We start from the raw sequence: 19,829 nt of genomic DNA on the forward strand, positions 1-19,829 counted from the left end.
AGAAACCAGAGCACCCGGAGGAAACCCACCCGCACACCGGAAGGAATGTACAAACCTGCTTACAGAGGTCACTGAGTGGAGCAGCCTCCATGGGATAAATGGCCTAATTCTGCTCCTATGTCCTATGAAATTGAACTCCAGCACCCCGAGCTGCTGTAGTGTCAGGCTAACCGTTGCATTACTGTGGCACCCATTTTATACTTATTACACTGGATTTCCAGCATTTGCAGAATCCATTGTGGTTGTATTTTTCTATGACCTATCACACACAGATTGCAGAAGGTAGTTCCCCATAATTTTTCATGGGTGAGTTTGAGACGGGAAATAATTGCTGGCCTTACTAATAATAATGCAGACATTTCATTAATTTTATAGATTATCCCGCTTGAATTAAAATAACCAATATAACACCATTCTCAATGAACCTGTGACTCCACAATAACAATGAATGGCAGCCATTCTGAACAAACATAAACAGAACTTCAAGTGGAAAGTTGTTCACAAACTCTAAACAATTATGACCTTTCATGACACAGGATATCAACACAGAAGGTGCTAAACAAAAACCAAAAAAAAAGGCTTCTGCGGTGCTTCCCGAAGATCACATAACTAAAACTGGGGATTTTACTCTGTCTACTGGTGTGTGGGAAAGACTCTCCACACAATTCGGAGAAGGGTAGGCCCATCCGGCCCTCCAAGGCACACCGCCCAGCAATCCCCCGATTTAATCACGGGATTGGACCAATCACGGGACAATTTACAACGGCCTACCGATCTGTAGATCTTTGGACCGTGGGAAGAAACCTACGCGGTAACGGGGAGAACATAAAGGCAGCGGCGGGATTTGAACCCCAGTCACCTGTACTGTAAAACATCGTGCTAACCACTACACTACCATGCCGCACATTGTCAGTACTGTATACAGTATTTCTGATTTCCAGAAAATCTGCAACATTTCGGATTTGTAAAGAAAAAAAGATGCATTTTATATCACAAGGAGCTATTACGCCCATATCAAGGCACCTGAATGATGCAGCTGGGTTTAATATTAATATGATAAAAGGTAATAATTGGGAGCCCCTATAGATCTTTCTCAGGTTTACTTCCATTGAAGTCCATCAGGAATAAGATATAGAGCCTGCGGGACTCTCTGCTGTTTATTTTACACTATTCATAGTTTCAATACCATTGTATGGCAACGCTACAATAGTTTCAATTCCCTATTGTGTGAAGCACTGTCAAACCATTTTGACAGTGGGTGAAATGCTACGCACATATCCATTCTGAGACAAATGTGCAGTTTCTCACAATGAGATAAGGAGAACCGCGCAGTTAAATCAAGTATGGTCTTCCTGTCTCAGACACGCCATTGTACAGAAATAAAAGCATTCCCACTGTAATTGGTTACTCCCAGGATCGTAATGGCATGCTCGGTTTAAACCTCTAAATTTACTTGAAAGCACCCTCACTTGAATCATGCAACTGCTATTGCTATTCCCTGATACAAACAACAGTTTTGTTTTACCCTGACCGTCGAGGGAGTGATGAACTATCCGGCTATTTACATCCTTCTCCTTTAACCCCCTCTCCAAATAAATGTCCAATTTACCTCCGAAATTTAAAGGATCAGTACTCTCCATTCCTTTAGGTATCTATTTCAACTCATAATTTACTGCGTTAAAAAGAAAAACAATTTGAAATTATGTGTTTCTCCTTTTTTTATCTTAATATATCAGTTCGTTCCTAAAACAATTGCTTAAGAAGCACCCCCCCCCATCCAATTCTTTATTCCAGCAATGCAATCGTGCCTGAAATTGGCAATTGATGGAAGACTGGGCAGCCCTTTCATTTTCCACCTCTTTCTGCCTGCCTGTCTCTTTCTTTCAGAGACACACAACCACCCGGTCGTTTTTTCAACAGCAGCCTCTCCAAAATCAACAGACCTCCTGGAAAATGCCCGTGTCTAATCCCCACCCCTTTCCCGATAATGCGGGATCTAACCCCCGCAGCATTCCATTTAAACCGAACGGCTCTGAGGCAAATTCACTGCCACCCTCCGGAGCAGAAAGAAGGAGGAACCTCCGCCAGCTCCCTCTTGCAACGACACAATGAAACGAATGTATCGGACCAACTATCCATCCATCCACCTGCAGCTCGGAAGCCGGACCGAGGAGACTCCCAGAAGGAAAGAAAATCCGTCCCCTAACCTGCCCTCAGTTCTCACTACCCCCACACTTCCCCCCAATGCAAAACAATATCAATATCATTTAAACCCCACCGGCTCTCACAAGCAAAAGAACAACAAATCCAGCCGGAATAGGCTATGAATATTTTACCTCGTGGCCCTCTCGCTCTCAAAACAAGAGGAAATTAAATTGCCTCGTGTTCCCTTTCAAAATTCCAGATGAATTAAAGCAATCTCAACATCGCTCAGGTCCTTTGCGCTCTCCATTCCTACGGCTTCACAACTACCATACACTCGGTGTGTGTGTGTGAGAAAAACCTTTTCCGGTTTGCAGAGAGCCCCCTGAGGCAATAGATGAATGACAGGCTCTAGATGGTCGGGGAAAAGCTGACCTCTGCTGGACATTCGCGGGAATTCCCTGCTCGTACAAACCAGTGTAGAACTTGGTTCGTCACGTCGAATCCTCATAAAACACTAGTCAGACCTCGAGGGGAGGACGGTGTTGTATCTCATTCTGAATACCATACTTCAGGAATTTGGAGAAAACTTACTGGATTGATCGCACCAACGAGGGACATTTAAATATACACGTTAGGAGTAGGAAATCATTCTACTCCTTCAGCCTGTTCTACCAGTCAATAGTTTCGCGTTATTATCTTCCTTATCAGATTCCAGCTCCAGTCGCCTTTGTGAACAGGGAGCAGAGATCATTACTGCACTGTACTGGCCCTTCCGCTGATAATGTCGTGCCGACCTTGCAAGAATCGAGGCCGGCTGGTGGTGTAGCGGCGTTAGCACTTCGAGGTGAATGGTCTTGAGTTCGAATCCGGCCGGGTCCCAACTTGGGTCGCAGTAGTATATGCGCGGACGAAAGGCCTGGCAATCTTCTTCCGTATCCTGCCATTAATATCCATCCTACACTATCCACTCAGATCAATCCTTCTCTCCTACATAGTCCACCATTTTTCTGTCATCCATGTGCCTATCTAAGATGTTATTAAATGCCTCTTATGTACCTGTATCTGCCTCTCCCAGCACCCGTGGCGGGGTGTTACCACGCACCTACTATAAACTACTGTGTAAAGAAACCTAGCTCTGACATTTCCATTATACTTTCCTCCAGTCACCTTAAAATTATATCCCCTCATAATAACCAATTTCATCCACTTGAACACAAAATACTCTGCAGATGCTGGGGTCCTGATGAAGGGTCTCAGCCCGAAATGTTGACTGTTCATGTCCACGGATGGTGTCCGACCTGCTGAGTTCCTCCAGCGTGTTGTGCGAGTTGCTCATACCGTTGAAAATGCCTCTGGCTATCCACTCGATTTATCTTATAAAGTCACCTCTCAACCTCCTTCACTCTGAAGAGAAAAGCCCCAGCTTGCTCAACCTATCCTCATGAGATTGTATTCCTGTTTACCTCACCTTCACCCTCAATCATCTTCACAATCTCAATCTTCAACCTCTCTTAGCACTACCTGTCTATTTTTATTTACCCGTCTCCGGCTCCCAACTCAACCCCCTCTCCCTCCCCTACCTGACTCAATCTGCTTGTCTTTGTTCAACCCTCCTCAGACCACCAATCACTTCGGGCCCCTGTCTCACCACTCCCCCTCTCCTTTTTATAGTGGCCAACTCCCCTGTCCACTCTCAGTCACCATGACCACACTGAGTGTGGTTTCCAAATGAGGAAGTCCAACCAAAAACAGAACCAGAAACTTTCTGGCAGTAGTACAGTGCAAAGACAGAAAATATTCAAAGTATTTTTATTTTCAAAGTATGTATTCAGGATACGACTGAGAGATGTCCCCCCGCAGGCAGCCACGAAATGAAGAAGCATCATGGAACCTGTTCAAGAAAACATCAAGCACCCAACACGCAGAAAAAAAGAACAAATTGTGCAAACAGCAAAAAGCGAGTGGACAACACAGATTATCAAATCAGGAGTCCAGTGGTGCTCAGTTTAGCTCAGCTTAGCGCTGTGCCACTAGCCCACTGCAGACCGCAGGGCCATTCTTCACTTAAATGCCCCAGTCCGCAATAATTGCTCCGATTAAACCGCACAAAAATAAATGGCAAAAAAGGAGTAACCAAGATCCGGAAACACATGCAACATGAACCTCAGAGTCCCCCAAAATGAGTCCACAGCCTCGTCGATCAATGTTGACCCTAAGACTTTCCTCCGACAGCATCTAGCGAGAGGGAGAGGAAGACCAGTCCAATTTCAGCCTTGCTCAACTTCTCAAACAGAGAGAAGCAATGGAATCGATCATGGATCCATGCCCTCGACACCTCAGTGGGAGAGAAGCCATGGGAGTCTCCAGGCTACCAGACCCCCAGGGCACACGCTCCACTTCAAACCTCATCGAACTCTCCCGGGGACAGCAAACCGCCAGATTGTTCGATCGGCCCCAAATCATAGGCTCCAATCGCATGCAGTTCGGCAGTAGGATCGTATTTGAATAAAGAAGCCAAATTAGTAGTTTTGTGAACTGTCAGCAGGACATCGCTGCTGGTTGCATTGTTCGCTCCTGCCATCTTGTAAGTAAAAAGATTACAAAATAAAGGCGTTGTGCAAAAAAGAAAAGGGAATAATGAGGTAGTGTTTATGGACTGTTCAGAAATCTGATGGCAAAGTGGAAGAAGCTGTTTGTTTCTGAATCATTGTAGGTGGGTTTTCAGGCTCCTGTACCCCCTCCCTGATGGATCCAGGTGTAGAGAGAGTTACAGTATACTGGCCCGGATTTTGAAGCGTGGCCATTAATATTGTGGGGACGATGGTGTTGAACAGTGATAAAGAGCAGCTTGAAGTGTATCTTGTGGCTCTCTGGGTACTGTAAGGCAGAATGGAGAACCAGTGAGATAGTGGTCCACTGTAGACCCATTGTGGCGGTAGGTGAATTGCTGTGGATCGGGCAGGTGTTCACCTAGCCAAAGTTAACCTCTTAAAGCAGTTCATTGCAGTGGATATGAGTACTGCAGGGTGACAGTCATTCGGGACAGCTCACCTTGCTCGTCTTGGGCACTGGCGTGACTGGACCTCTTTTGAAGCAGGTGGGAGGCTTAGGCTGCAGCAGTACGAGGTTGAAAATGTCCCTGGACACTCCAGCTAATTGTGCCTGGGCAGCTATGCAGACAGCCCACCCTGCAAAAACTCAGTTCAGGGAGGTAGCACCCCGCCACCCCGCCCCCACGGTCAACCTCCAAGGGTGTATGTAATACTTTGTTTAGTGATTTTGTCTAATCTGTAAACCAAGTTGGGTATATGCAGAAAATGTGACATTAAAATATGTACTTATATTATCATGTTTATTCTATTACAACTTTAAGCAAGTCTACAGGGAGTTTGGCCTCATCACGCAGGACATCAATAGAGTAGCTCCTTGGCAGCTAGCCAGCTAGTTTAAATAACGTTAGCTATGCTAATGAATGAATGACACCTGTCAAACTCACCTCAACATGTCTTTTACATTTTAACCCACAGTGGACAGTAGAAAAGTCACTGTGGCAAACAGTGCAGCGAGCAACACTGTCATTTCTGAGGTTGACTGTAAAGCCTGCCCACAGAGAAAACTGATAGGTCTACTTAGCATGAAGAGAGACCAATCAGGATGCTTGCTCTCCCTCTCCCTCTCGCTCTCGCTCTGCCTCTCAAAAAAATCGATTTCCGGGATATTGTATATAATTTCCAGGCGACAGGGAGCCGCTATCAATATGCGGGAGACTCCCGGAATTTTAGGGAGAGGTGGGATGTCTGCATATGCCACCTAGGCCTGATGCTTTGCGAGGATTCACCCTCTCTATGGGTGTTCGGACATCGGCTTTCGAGACAGAGATCACAGGATTGCCAGATGCTGTGGGAGTTCACACAGGTGTAGTGTTATCCTCCCTTTCAAAGCATGCATAAAAGATATTGGGCTTGTCAAGTGAAGCATCACTGCCATTTATGTCTTAGAGAGCCCTTGATGCTTTTCTTTAACAGTTCGTCCGAAAGAAAAAATTTCCTCCCATTGTTCAGAACTCCCCCAGTACCACACCAGACTGTCGGTCTACATAAGGTGCTTAGCATTCAGTTCCAGACCTCAAAGTCATTCACTGAACAAAGGCTGAACGTTGGTCTCCCAAAGAAACTGACATCTCCTCCTGTAAATAATTGCTATAAGAAATATGTTGTTTACACTGGAACAACAATCTTGGTGAAATGTCTTGTAAGATTCCACACTTTCTTTGAAAGTGGTTAGTGTAACACTTTACAGCACCAGCTGAAAGATCGGGGTTCGATTCCTGCCACTCCCTGTAAGGAGCCTGGATGTTCTTCCCGTGACAATGTGCGTTTCCTCCAGTTTCCTCCCATATTCCAAAGATGTAGGGGTTAGGGTTAGTAAATTGTGGGCATTGAATTTTGGTGGCAGAAACATGCAAACTGCCCAGCACAAGATCACAAGACACAGGAGCAGAAGTAGGCCATTCGGTCCATCGAGTCTGCTCCGCAGCTCCCCCATGGGCTAAACTATTCACCCATCTAGTTCCAGTTTCTGGCTTTTTCCCCATATCCTTTGATACCCTGACTAATTAGATACCTGTCAATCTCCTCCTTAAACACCCTCAATGATCGGGCCTCCACAGCTGTATGTGGCAACGAATTCCACAAATCCACGACCCTCTGGCTAAAAAAAAATTCTCCTCATCTCTGTTTTAACTGGGCAGCCTCTAATTCTAAGACTATGGCCTCTTGTCCTGGACTCACCCACCAAGGGAAACAACCTTTCCACATCTACTCTGTCCAACCTTTTCAACATTCGAAATGTTTCTATGAGATCCCCTCTCATTCTTCTATACTCTAACGAATACAGTCCAAGAGCCGACAAACGCTCCTCATATGTTAGCCCCTGCATTCCAGGAATCATCCTCGTAAATCTTCTCTGAACTCTCTCCAACATCAGTACATCCTTTCTAAGATAGGGGAAATAAGATAGCACAATCTCACTGATTTGATTTGACACAAGATACGTTGCACTATTTCAATGCAAATGTGACAAATAAAGCTAATCTTAATTTTTAAATCTTTTTTGGATATGGATGTAAGCAGAAAGACCAGAATGTATTCTTCATTCCTAATGAATTTGACAAGGGGTTGATTAGCTGTTAATTGGAACCATTTCTTATAAAGGCATTTCCTTAGTACTATTGACCAATGTGTTGCAGGATTTGGACACTGCATCGAGAAAGGAAATACGTTTTAATTTTATATTTCCATTTTGTTACATCTGTCTCATACCCTTTGTGAGTGGAAATGGATCAAAATAAGAGTCGAGAATGGTAAATTTTGCCATGACCACTTAAAGCACCTGAACAAACAATTCTGACAATCAGGAATTCACTGCCAAGGGGGTTGTCAAAATTAAAAACATCAATCATTCACAACAATATCAGAGAGTATAGAGGCACAGATTTTATAGAAAAATGCTTTGAGATCTTTTACCGTTAGGATTGAAAAACCAGCAAAACAAATCTGCTTCAGAGTAACACACACAAACTGCTGGAGAAACTCAGCAGGTCAGGCAGAATCTATGAAGGGGAATGAAGAGTTGACGTTTCGAGCCAAGAAGCTATTCGTTTCCATAGATGCTGCCTGGCCTGCAGAGTTCCTCCAGCACTTTCTATGTGTTACTCTGGATTTCCAGCATCTACAGAATCTCTTGTGGTTAAGATCTGTTTCAGTGTATTAATCCAAAAGGAAATACATTAGCATGCATCTTAAAATTGGAACAATTTACCTCATAATCCTTCAGCAGGACTTTGCTTCTCTAAAGGGTTTTGCAAAACCCTCTAGTGAATCAGAGCTGGATGGAAATCATAGATACCAGTGATGAAATTCTTTACAGCTACACCAACGTAGTTTGTGATCCACAGAGTATAATTATATCACCTTTGCTCTCTGCCTTTATTTTATTGATACTGCTATTGGATAATGTTCCGTGCAAGCTCTATCTTTTTGAATTAAACAAACTTCAAAATTATTCAAACTTTATGAATAAATGTTAAAGTGGTCAGGGCGAGGATTGAAATCAAGTGTCATTTTATCTCTGAAAGTACAGCAGATAGAATAAAAAAAAACTGCTGGACATACTTAGGAGGCAAATACAATATTGAATTTTAATAAAATGTCTTTTAGGCACCAAAACAATTTCACTGAGACGAGAAGGGGATTGTGGAACATCTGAGCAAGAATTTGACCAAAGATGTGAGCTTTAAGGTGCTTCTGAGAGAGACAGATGTGATTTGAAGCAAAAAGAAACTTTCTATGTCTATTAGGAAGATTCGAGAGACTAATTCCTATGAGGAATAATGCCCCTGCTCATCGTTAGTGTGCGTCAGAAGCGCTTCTACCCATGAAACCATTTCTTGTAGCTTCAAATTAGAAATTAAATCTCAAAAATCACTGATTTAAAATCTTTTGTCTTAGTACTCTTCCTCTCAATCTTCAATGCAGTCCTCAAATGTTTCATCATCTTCTAAATTTATACTCAGTGGCCACTTTATAATGTACCGCCTGTACCTAATAAAGTGACCACTGAGTGTATGTTCATGGTCTTCTGCTGTTGAAGCCCATCTACTTCAAAGTTCAATGTGTTGTGTATTCAGACATGCTCTTCACTGTTGTCACATGTGGTTATCTGAGTTACTGTTGCCTTCCTTTGCCCTCTGACTTCTCTTATTCGCAAGGTGTTTTCACCCACAGAAGTGCCACTCACTGGATGTTTTTGTTTTCATTTTTCTCACCATTCTCTACAGACTCTAGAGATTCTTGTGAGTGAAAATTCTAGGAGATCAGCAGTTTCTGAGACACTCAAACCACCCCATCTGGCATTAACAGTTATTGCACAGTTGAAGTCACTTAGATCACATTTCCTCCCCATTCTGATGTTTGGTCTGAAGAACAACTGAACCTCTTGACCATGTCTGCATGCTTTTATGCATTGAGTTGCTGCCTCATGATTGGCTGAGGGGGGTGCACTGGTGTACCTAATAAAGTGGCCACTGAGTGTATTTCAGTCAGTCAGCTGGTGCAACGACCAGCCTTGTTGTTGGTCAGGGGCTTAATGAGAAATGGGTGTAGGCAGCAACGTGGTCAAGGTGGCCTTGCAGAGGAAATGAGAGAAGGTGTTCGAAGAATGTGTGAGCTCAAAGTTAGGGCACTGGGTGGTGCTAGGGCACATGGATTATGAAAGAAGGAAGCTGGGACCTTACAGGTAGTTTCAAACTTTGTGACAGAGTGAAGTCCACCCACATTATTTCCGTGACAAGTGTGGAAGCAGGAAGCAATGTCTGACACACCTAGAAGCAAGTTATGTGACTGTAAAACTGCAAAGTGCATGCTCAACACCCAACAGTCTACATCAAGGCCACATTCCACAGTCAGAGCCAAATCATCCCCCCATCTGATAATCTAGCCACATACAGTCATGACTGGTGATGGACAGTCAACCAGATGCTGGGAGGATTTGGCTCCAAGAAGATCCACAACTCATGAGTGCTAAGACAAAGTGTTAGAATGTATAGACTATTTTCTAAACAGGGAGCAAATTCAGAAATCTGGGGTGGAAAGTGACTTGCAAGTTCTCATGTCTGATTCACTAAAGATTAACTTGCAGGAAGATTCAGAGGTAAGGAAGGCAAACGCAATGTTAGCCCTCATTTCGAGAGGACTAGAATATGAAAGCAAGGATGTTCAGACCCCAATTAGAGTATTGTGAACAGTTTTGGGCCCCTTATGTCAAAAAAAGATATGCTGGCATTGGAGAGGGTCCAGAGGAGGTTCACGAGAATGATCCCGGGAATGAAGAGAATGTGTGAGGAGCATTTGATGGCTCTGGAGTTTAGAAGAATAAAGAGGGATCTCATATTGAAACTTATTGAACATTGAAAGGCCTAGATAGAGTGGAGAGGATGTTTCCTGTAATGAGGCAGTCTAGGACAAGAGGGCACAGCCTCAGAATACAAGGATGCCTCTTTAAACCAGAGATGAGGAGGAATTTCTTTAGCTACAGGGCGATTAATTTGTGGAATTCGTTGCCACAGGCTGTACATTGTCATTGTGTATATTTAAAGGTAAAGTTGGCAAGTTCTGGACTAATAAGAGTGTGAAAGGTTATGGAGAATGGGTTTGAGAGGAATAATGCAGTGTATCAGCCATGATAGGGTGGCAGAGCAGAATTGCTGGGCTGAATCCCCCATTTCTGCTCCCATGTCATGGAATCCTGGGAAAAATTCCTCAGCAGAGACACGAGGGACTGCAGATGCTGGGAAATGTGAGCTGCTGCAGGAACTCAGCAGGTCATGCAGCATCAGTGGAGGGAAACGTACAGTTGAATTTCAGGTTGGGATACTTCATTTGGACTGAAAGTTCCTCAGTGATGGGAATCATGCCTCGAACACAGGAAGATGGTTGAGGTTGTGGGTGGTCTGACAAGAGTGGTTCAGGTGAACTTTCACAAGTTTGTTGCTATTCCTCATGCTCAGCTGGATGTGACTAAGGCTATACACAACCTAAAAACTCATGTATGGTTACCCAGTTAGCTGTGGGGTGGGAAATATGCTGTGGTTTAAACTCTTCTCAGGCTTCCAGCCAGGTACAGGGTAACAATTATAACGAATTTTTCGACGACAAACTCTGCCATCTTCTTCAGAGATCATATATATATCCCTCCTTGTTAGTGTGGATGCTGTGTGACTTGTTACCCCGTTACAAATCAGTAACCCGAAATAACACTGCATTCAATTAAACAATTTAGCTTTATAATTCTTAGTTTGACCACAGGGTTAGTGAAGAAAAAGCACAAAAGAAAAGGGCCCATTTTAATGAAACAGTCTAATGTGCACAAGTTGGAGCTCATGGTTTCCCCTTCGATTTCCCCGGCCTTTGTCGGATTATGGCTCTGCTCCGGGTTGAGTCCTACGATCTCCTCCCTCCCGGGTCTCCTCTCTTCATCTCCCACTGAATAAAAGACTCAGAACGCCCTGGTGTCGGGCACACGGCACGAAAACACCCTCCTGTCACTGGACGGCTCACATTCCAAAGCAGCCATTATCTCTAACCATAACCCAAACACTGCTTCTACAGAATTGAATTGAATTTACTTTATTTCTTACATCCTTCACGTACATTAAGAATAAAAATCTTTAAGTTATGTCTCTGTCTGAATGTGCAATCATAGTAATTTATAATTTATAATAAATAGAACAGTCAATACAACATAGAAACACACTCAAATCAGTGCAAGTCAATCAGTCTGGTGGCCTGGTGGAAGAAGCTGTCCCAGAGCCTTTTGGTCCTGGCTTTTATAACGCAGTACCATTTCCCGGATGGTAGCAGCTGGAATAGATTAAGGTTAGGGTGACTTGGGTCCCCAGTAATCCTTCTGGCCCTTTTTTCATACCTGTCTTTGTAAATGTCCTGAATAGTGGGAAGTTCATAACTATAGATGCGCTGGGCTGTCTGCACCACTCTCTGCAGAATCCTACAATTAAGGGAGGTACAATTCCCATACAAGGCAATGATGCAGCCAGTCAGAATGCTCTCAATTATGCCCCTGTAGAAGTCCTTAGGATTTGGGGGCCCACACCAGACTTTCTCAACCTTGTGAAGTGAAAGAGGTGCTGCTGTGCCTTTTTCACCACACAGCTGGTGTGTACAGACCTCGTGAGGTGGATGCCGAGGAACTTGAAGCTGTTTACCCTGTCATCCCCAGATCCATTGATGTCAATAGGGGTTAGCCCGTCTCCAGTCCTCCTGTAACCCACAACCGGCTCCTTTGTTTTTGCGCCATTGAGGGAGAGGTTGTTTTCTTGACACCAATGTGTCAGAGAGATAACTTCTTCCCCGTAGGCCACCTCGTTGTTGTTTGAGATGAGGCCAATCAATGTAGTTTCATCGGCAAATTTAATTAGCAGATTAGAGCTGTGGGTGGTGCCACAGTCATGGGTATACAGGGAGTAAAGGAGGGGACCTAGTACACAGCCCTGAGGGGCTCCTGTGTTGAGGGTCAGAGGGGTGGGGATGAGGGAGCCCACTCTTACCACCTGCTGGCGAGCTGACAGGAAGTCCAGGATCCATTACGTTAGCAGCAAAACCTTTCACAGGGACAGCCGGATGGACACACACATTAATATATAACTTACTGTAATTTATAGTTTTATGATTATGTTTTGCATTGTACTGCTGCCACAAAACAACGCATTTCATGACACACGCCAGTGATATGGAACCCAATTCTGAGTCTGAAATATTGTGGAGTACTGATCATTTAAAAAGTAGCAAAAAGTATGAGCAATTTTTTTTTAATATTCAAGAGACTCAAAGAGCAGATGGTCCTATTCCATTTGCTGTACAGTCAAACCTTAAATTAGAGCGAGATTTTTGTGTATCGACATATTTAAATAGGTCAGACAATTTGGAATAAAGTTAATCACAAGAATAAAAAGACTCGACTTGTTCTATTTATCAGCTGCCCAGTAGAGAACCGTAGTTGGATTGTGGGATAGATATTATCTTTCATTTTTGTATGAAACACTGCCAGTAAGAGTGGCTTCCTGCCACTATCCTGCTTGGCTTAGTGCTCTGATCTAATGCGTTTCCATTAACAGCATTGCGGTATTTATGGAAAAGTTAGGTTTGTTGGTATGGTGGTCCTCATGTCTCTCCAGTTTTACACTGTTGCTGGTTTCTAATTCAGCGACTGGCTTCTATCCAGAATTATAAATTTAAAACATTCTGTCAGGAGAACTTGGAGTTGGTGTAATGCCTTGTGCCTGCTGCCCTCGAGGTGGTTTTGGGATCTTGCATCAAAGGAACCCTGCTGAGTTCCTGAAGTGCTCTTCTTTGTGGTTGGAAAAGAAACATGGAATTATTACGGCTCATAAGGAGACCTATCAGCCCACTGGAGCCCTGCTAGCTCTTTCCAATCGATCTCATTTTCCTGCTGCTTCATCACGAGCTTGCAGTTACCTCCCTATAAATGCCAATGCAATGATCTGAACTGGGGATCCTGCTCAGAATCAGATTTATAATCACTGGTATACCAGGTGAAATTTGCGGTTTTGCAGCAGCAGTACAATAAACTCGCATCAAATCTGAATGTGTGTAGGTCTGCATTCTAGCAAGGACATGATGGCACTGGAGAGGCTGCAAAGGAGATTCAACCAGGATGATGCCTGGGATAGAGTGTTTCACTTATGTGGAGAGACACAGTGACACGAGACAACCACGATACGGCTGTCACAGACTTTATAAATGCAGTTGTGGATATACACGTCCCCACAAAACTGTTCAGAATCCTTCCCAACCAGAATCTCTAGATGAACCAAGAGATCTGCAGTCTGCTGAGCACCAGACCAGAGGTCCAGATACGACCTCTGGAAAGCCATCCCTCATGTGAAGTGGCAATTCCGGAGCAAACTTGAACCACAGAAGGATGCTTGGCAGCTGGGGCAGGGCTTGAATGCTATCACCTTCTACAATGCAAAATCAAGCGACATAGGTGAAAACAAGGTTTCACTTCCAGATAAGCTCAATGCCTTTATGCTCGATTTGACCGACAGAACATGGAAGCACCTTCACGAACTCCCACCGCTCCCAATACCCTGTGATTTCAGTCTGAGGTCAACATGAGAGCATCCTTCAGAAATTATCTGGCCCAGATGGAATACCTGGCTGAATATTATTCAACTTCCAGGAGGTATCTTTACCCTCTTGCTTTGGCATTCTGAGGTACCCATCAATTTTAAGCAGGATTCAGTTATACTGGTGCCTAGGAAGATCGTGGTGACCTGCCTCAGCCATCCAGAAGCACTTCCATCCACTGATGAAATGCTTTGAGAGGCTGGTGAAACATATCAACTCCTGCCCAAAGAGTGACTTGGATCAGGAGGGAGGAGAAGATGGCGGCACAACGCAGTGCGTGCGGCCGTTCCAAATGAATATCGTATGTGTAACTAGGGGGCCATGCACAATCTGGATTCGATGGAGACAGCAGTGAGGAGCACGGAGGAACACCTGGAGTAACTTCTGAAATGCCTGCTTTGCTGCCGCCGCTACTGTGCGATCGAGAATCTCCAGAGACAAAGGCCCCAAATCCTCGGCTTTGCCTGTTGCCTGTTGCCAGAGCTGGCATCGAAACGCTCGGCAGAGATGGTGCTCGGTGCTCGGTGTTGGAGAGCTGGCCGGAGGCTCGGAGTTTTTGGACGGATTTGGAGTCAGACTGTGGTCGGATGCTTCCAGGATGCTGCATCGGCAAATTTGCGGCGCTGGAGGTTTACCATCTGTGTGAGATGATGGGACTTTCAAGAGACTTTGAGACTTTTACCATGCCATAGTCTGTTCTTATCAAATTACAGTATTGCTTTGCACTGTTGTAACTATATGTTATAATTATGTGGTTTTTGTTAGTTTTTAAGTTGGTTTGTCATGTGTTTTCGTGGTATCGTTCTGGAAAAGCATTGTATCATTTCTTAATGCATGCATTACTAAATGACAATAAAAGAGGACTGTGTGTCCTCATAATCTAATCTACCTCAGTTTGTCTACCATCACAACAGGCGAATAGCAGATGCCATTTCATTGGCTCTTCACTCAACCTTGGAACATCTGGACAGTAAAGATGCATATATCAGGATCCTCTTCATTGACTACAACTCTGCTTTCAACACTCTCATCCTCTCAGAATTAATCAATAAGTTCCAAGACCTAGGCCTTAATTTCTCCTTGTGCAATTGGATCCTGGATTTCCTCACTTATAAACTCCTCAGTTCAGATTGGCAACAACATCTCCTCCACAGTCTCCATCAGCATAGGTGCTCCACAAGGCTGTGTGATTAGTACATTGCTCTACTTACTTTATGCTTATGACTATGAGACTAATACAGCTCCAATGCCATATCCAAGTGGGCTGCCACCATTGCCATTGGCTGATTCAAAGTTGGTGACAAACCAGCATATTGGAGGGAGACTGAAAATTCTGGTTGAATAGAGATGATTATTGACTACAAGCGGAGGAAATCGGAGGTCCATGAGCCAGTCCTCATCAGGGGATCAGAGGAGGAAAGCGTTGGCAACTTTAAATTCCTCGGCGTTATCTTTCAGAGGATCTGTCCTACTCCAAGCACACAAGTGTCATTACGAGGAAAGTACGGCTGTACCTCTACTTTCTTAGAAGTTTGTGCAGATTCGTCATGTCATCTAAAACTTTGGCAAATTTCTATAGATACACAGCAGAGAGTATACCGACTGGTTGCATCACGGCCTGGTATGGAAATACCACTGCCCTTGAACAGAAAAGCCTACAGACCAGTCCATTACAGGTAAAGGTCTTCCCATCACTGTGCGTGTTTACAAGGAGCACTGTCACAGGAAAGCAACATCCGTCATCAAGGAACCTAACCATCCAGGCCATGTTCTCTTATTGCTGCTGCCATCAGGAAGGAGGTACAGGAGCTCCAAGTCCCACACCACCAGGTATAGGAACAGTTATAACACCTCCACTATCAAGTTCTTGAACCAGAGGGGATAATTTCACTCACCACAACAGTGAACTGAATCCACAACCTATGGACCCAGTTACTCAAATTTTCAATATTTATTGCTTATTAATTTATTATTATTATTTTTGCTTTTTTGTATTTGCACCGTTTGTTGTCTTTTGCACATTGGTTGTTTGTCCACCTCTGTCGTGTGCGGTCTTTCATTGATTCTATTGCATTTCTTTGCACTTACTGTGAATCTCAGTGCAGTATTGGGGCGCCACGGTATCTTAGCGGTCAGGACGATGCAATTACAGCTCGGAGCATCAGAGTTCGGCGTTCAGTTCTGATGCTGCCTGTAAGGATTTTGTACATTCTCCCTGTGAACGTAATGGGTTTCCTCTGAGTGCTTGGGTTTCCTCCATATTCCAGAGATGTACTGGTTAGACATAGACATATTTTATCGATCCCGAGGGAAATTGAGTTTCATTACAGCTGCACCAGCCAAGAATAGAGCACAAATATAGCAATACAAAAACCACAAACAATCAAACAACAAGATGCAAACTATGCCAGATGGAAACAAGTCCAGGACCAGCCTATTGGTTCAGGGTGTCTGACCCTCCACAGGAGGAGCTGCAAAGTTCAATGGCCACAGGCAGGAACGACCTCCCGTGCCGCCAAGTGTTGTATCACGGTGGAATGTGGCTGGAGTCCAACAGCAAAAAGTTCAATATCCGGGCTACAAACACGTTCCTCGATCGTAATATGACCAGGATTGCACCATCCGTTGTTAACCAGAACAGCAAGCCCAACTCCTTTACGCTTACCACTCTCAGTGCACTTCCGGTCAGCTGGAACGGTCTGGAAGCCCTCCATGGAAAAGTTTTGGTCGGGTATGTCCACATGCAGCCACGTTGGTTAATTGGTCATTGTAAATTCCTGCGAGTAGGCTGGTGTTAAAAGGAAGGTTTCCGGCTAGAAGGACCTGTTCCATGCTGTATCTCTAAATAAATAAATCCTTAAAATATAGTTACATATGTACTTTGATAATAAATTTACTTAGAACTTTTGAGATTGGAAAGGCCAGTTTTGACCTTTTTGGAGGAGAGAAGGCTGAGGGCTATAGCTTGCAAGATGCTGGAGGAAGCCAGCAAGTCAATCAGCATCTATGGAGGGAAATGGATAGTCCATGGGGCTGACCTGATTGTTCTGCCATTAACTATGGATAGGATAGAGAGTGAGAACCCTTTCCGTTTCACAAATTTATCCTTGACAAGAAAGCATATGCTTACAGTAACAGGCAATTGAGAGGGGACTTGAGGAATTATTTCAAGCGGAGGTTGGCTGAGCTCTGGACTACCACCCGAGGGATGCATCGATATAGATACTCTCATTATTTAAGGATTTGGATGAGCTTTTGAAGGGACTCAGAACTGATTCCAAATGGGACAACCACAGATAGGTATTTGGTGACTGGCATGGACTTGGTGGGCCGAGGAGCCCATTTTCATGCTGTTCAACTCATTAACTCCCTAACCATATTCACCAGCCTTACAGGGAGTGCATTCTTGATTACAACTGATCACTGCAATCACATCTCTTCTCCCCTTTGCCCAGCACCTTAAATCTGTGTCCCCCTTGAACCTCCCACTGATGAAAACAGCTGCCTTCCACATACTTTCCCCAATCAAGTCGCAATCCTGTTCACCTTTATCAAATCTCCTCTCTATTTGTTCCTCACTCCAAACAGAATGACCTCAGTGACTTTACCTATATCACATCATTTCAAAGTTCAAAGTAAATTTATTATTAAAGTACATATGTCACCTCTTACCACATTGAGATTCATTTCCTTGTGGGCATACCCAATTAATTCATAATACAATAATAACTGTACTAGAATCAATGAAAGACCACAGCAAATTGGGGGTTCAACCAGGGTGCAAAAGACAACAAACTGCCCAAGTACAAAAACAGTAAGAAATAATAATAATAATTAATAAATAAGCAATACATGTTGAAAACATGAGATGAAGGGTCCTCGAAAGTGAGTCCATAGCTTTTGGGGACATTTCAATGATGAGGTAAATGAAGTTATCCCCCTTGGTTCAAGAGCCTGACGACTGGGGGGTAATAACTGTTCCTGAACTTGGTGGTGTGAGTCCTGAGTCTCCTGTACCTTCTTTCTCAAGGCAGCAGCAAGAAAAGAGCATGTTCTTAAGCCCTAACTCTGTGACCTATCTGAGTAAATGTTATAGCACCCAGCACCCCCAGTGCATGGATGGTGCAAATAATGGTCCAGAAGGAGCCTTGTATGTAATGATGTGTGCATTCAGTGACAGCCTTAACGTTTGGTGCTACACTATCCTATCCTACAGACCTGTAGACTCACTTTTAAGGACTCTTTACAACTCATGTTCTCAGCATTACTTTTATTTGTCCAATTGGTCTTGTTTTGCCCATTGGTTGTTTGTCATTGTCTGTTTATGTATTTTTGTAAAATGCTGTCGTATTTTTCTTTTTCTTGTAGATGCCTGCAAGAAAATGAATCTCAAGGTAGTATTGGTGGCACATATGTACTTTGATAATAAAACTACTTTGAACTTCACACAGTTCAGTTTGGTTCTCTTACAGGCAGGCCAGGAGGATTGAGGTTCATTCCTCAGTCTGCTCCAAGCTGACCTCTCTCATCGAGTGCAGCGGCAGAGAAGTCTAAAATTTAGCTCATTAATACGAGACAAAGCAAGGGGAGGACATCAGAGAGGGTTTGTGGGGGGTGGGAGTGAGGCTTAGATTAGATTAGATTATGAGGACACTCAGTCCTCACTTATTGTCATTTAGAAATGCATGCATTAAAAAATGATACAATGTTCTTCCAGAATGATATCACAAGAAAACACAGGACGAACCAAGACTAAAACTAACAAAGCCACATAATTATAACATACAGTTACAACAGTGCAAAGCAATACCATAATTTGATAAAGAGCAGACCGTGGGCACGGTTAAAAAAAGTCTCAAAGTCCCGATAGTTCATCATCCCACACAGGCGGTAGAAGGGAGGAACTCTCCCTGCCATGAACCTCCAAGCGCCGCCAACTTGCCAATGCAGCACCATTGGAAGCACCCAACCGCAGCAGACTCTGAGTCTGTCTGAAAACTTCAAGCCTCCGACCAGCCCCTCCGACACAGCCTCTCTGAGGATCATCCTCTGCCTAGCGCTTTGATCCCACCCCGGCCGCCGAGCAACAAGCAAAGCCGAGGACTCGGGGCCTTCTCCTCTGGAGATTCTGGACAACACAGTAGCAGCAGCAGCGAAGCGGGCATTTCAGAAGTTTCACCAGATGTTCCTCCGTGCTCTCACGTCCGTCTCCATCAATTCAGGATTGTGCACGGCACCCTACTTGACAAATAGCAGACATCACCACCGGAGTGGCTGCTGCGAGCTGCCATCTTCTTCTCCCGCTTGTTCTCTTCCCAATGTTTTAGAAATATAGAATCAGATTTAATAACACTGATACATGTTGTGAAGTTTGTTGTTTGATGATGCCTCTTAAAATCAAATTTAAAGTTTTTTTTAAAATCAAAGTATGTACATGTTACCATACTACCTTGAGATTAATTTTCTTGCAGCAATTTCTAGGAAAAGAAAGAAATATGATATAATTTACAAAAACTATGCATAATTAAATAACCGATGTGCAAAAGACAAGTTGTACAAATAAATAAAAACATAACACTGAGAACACGAGTTGTATAGTCCAGTAAGGTGAACCTGTAGGTTGTGGAATCAGTTCGACGAGAAAGTGAATGAAGTAATCTCTGAGGATCAGAAGCTTGGTGCTTGTAGGGTTAAATCTGTTCATGAACCTGCTGCTGCAGGACCCGAGGCTCCTGTTCCTCCTGCCCGATAGAAGTAGAGAGCATAGGCTGGGTGGTGGGGTTCTTGATGATAGATATTGTTTTCTTGTGGCAGTGCTCCATGAAATGTGTTCATTGGTGGGGAAGTTGCCTGTGATGGACTGGCAACAAGCTCACTCAACACCCTCTCGGCACAAAATATCCCGCCTGATGGTCAGCCTGATCCTCTGCAGGATGTAACATAGCAAACCCCCGAGGA

General features: G+C 44.0%; 1 protein-coding gene across 1 annotated transcript in view; it reads right to left on the bottom strand.

Annotated features, from left to right (window-relative positions):
* pik3c2b (phosphatidylinositol-4-phosphate 3-kinase, catalytic subunit type 2 beta) overlaps positions 1-2,483 on the bottom strand; it is a 174,267-nt gene extending 171,784 nt beyond the window's left edge. The window contains exon 1 of the mRNA XM_063065353.1: positions 2,337-2,483. The gene's annotated coding sequence lies outside the window, so the exon portion shown is untranslated. The remainder of the gene's footprint in view (positions 1-2,336) is intronic.
* Positions 2,484-19,829: the final 17,346 nt, after the last annotated feature.

The sequence above is a fragment of the Mobula hypostoma genome, chromosome 13 (genome assembly GCF_963921235.1).
Source record: "Mobula hypostoma chromosome 13, sMobHyp1.1, whole genome shotgun sequence".
Taxonomy (NCBI): Eukaryota; Metazoa; Chordata; class Chondrichthyes; order Myliobatiformes; family Myliobatidae; genus Mobula; species Mobula hypostoma.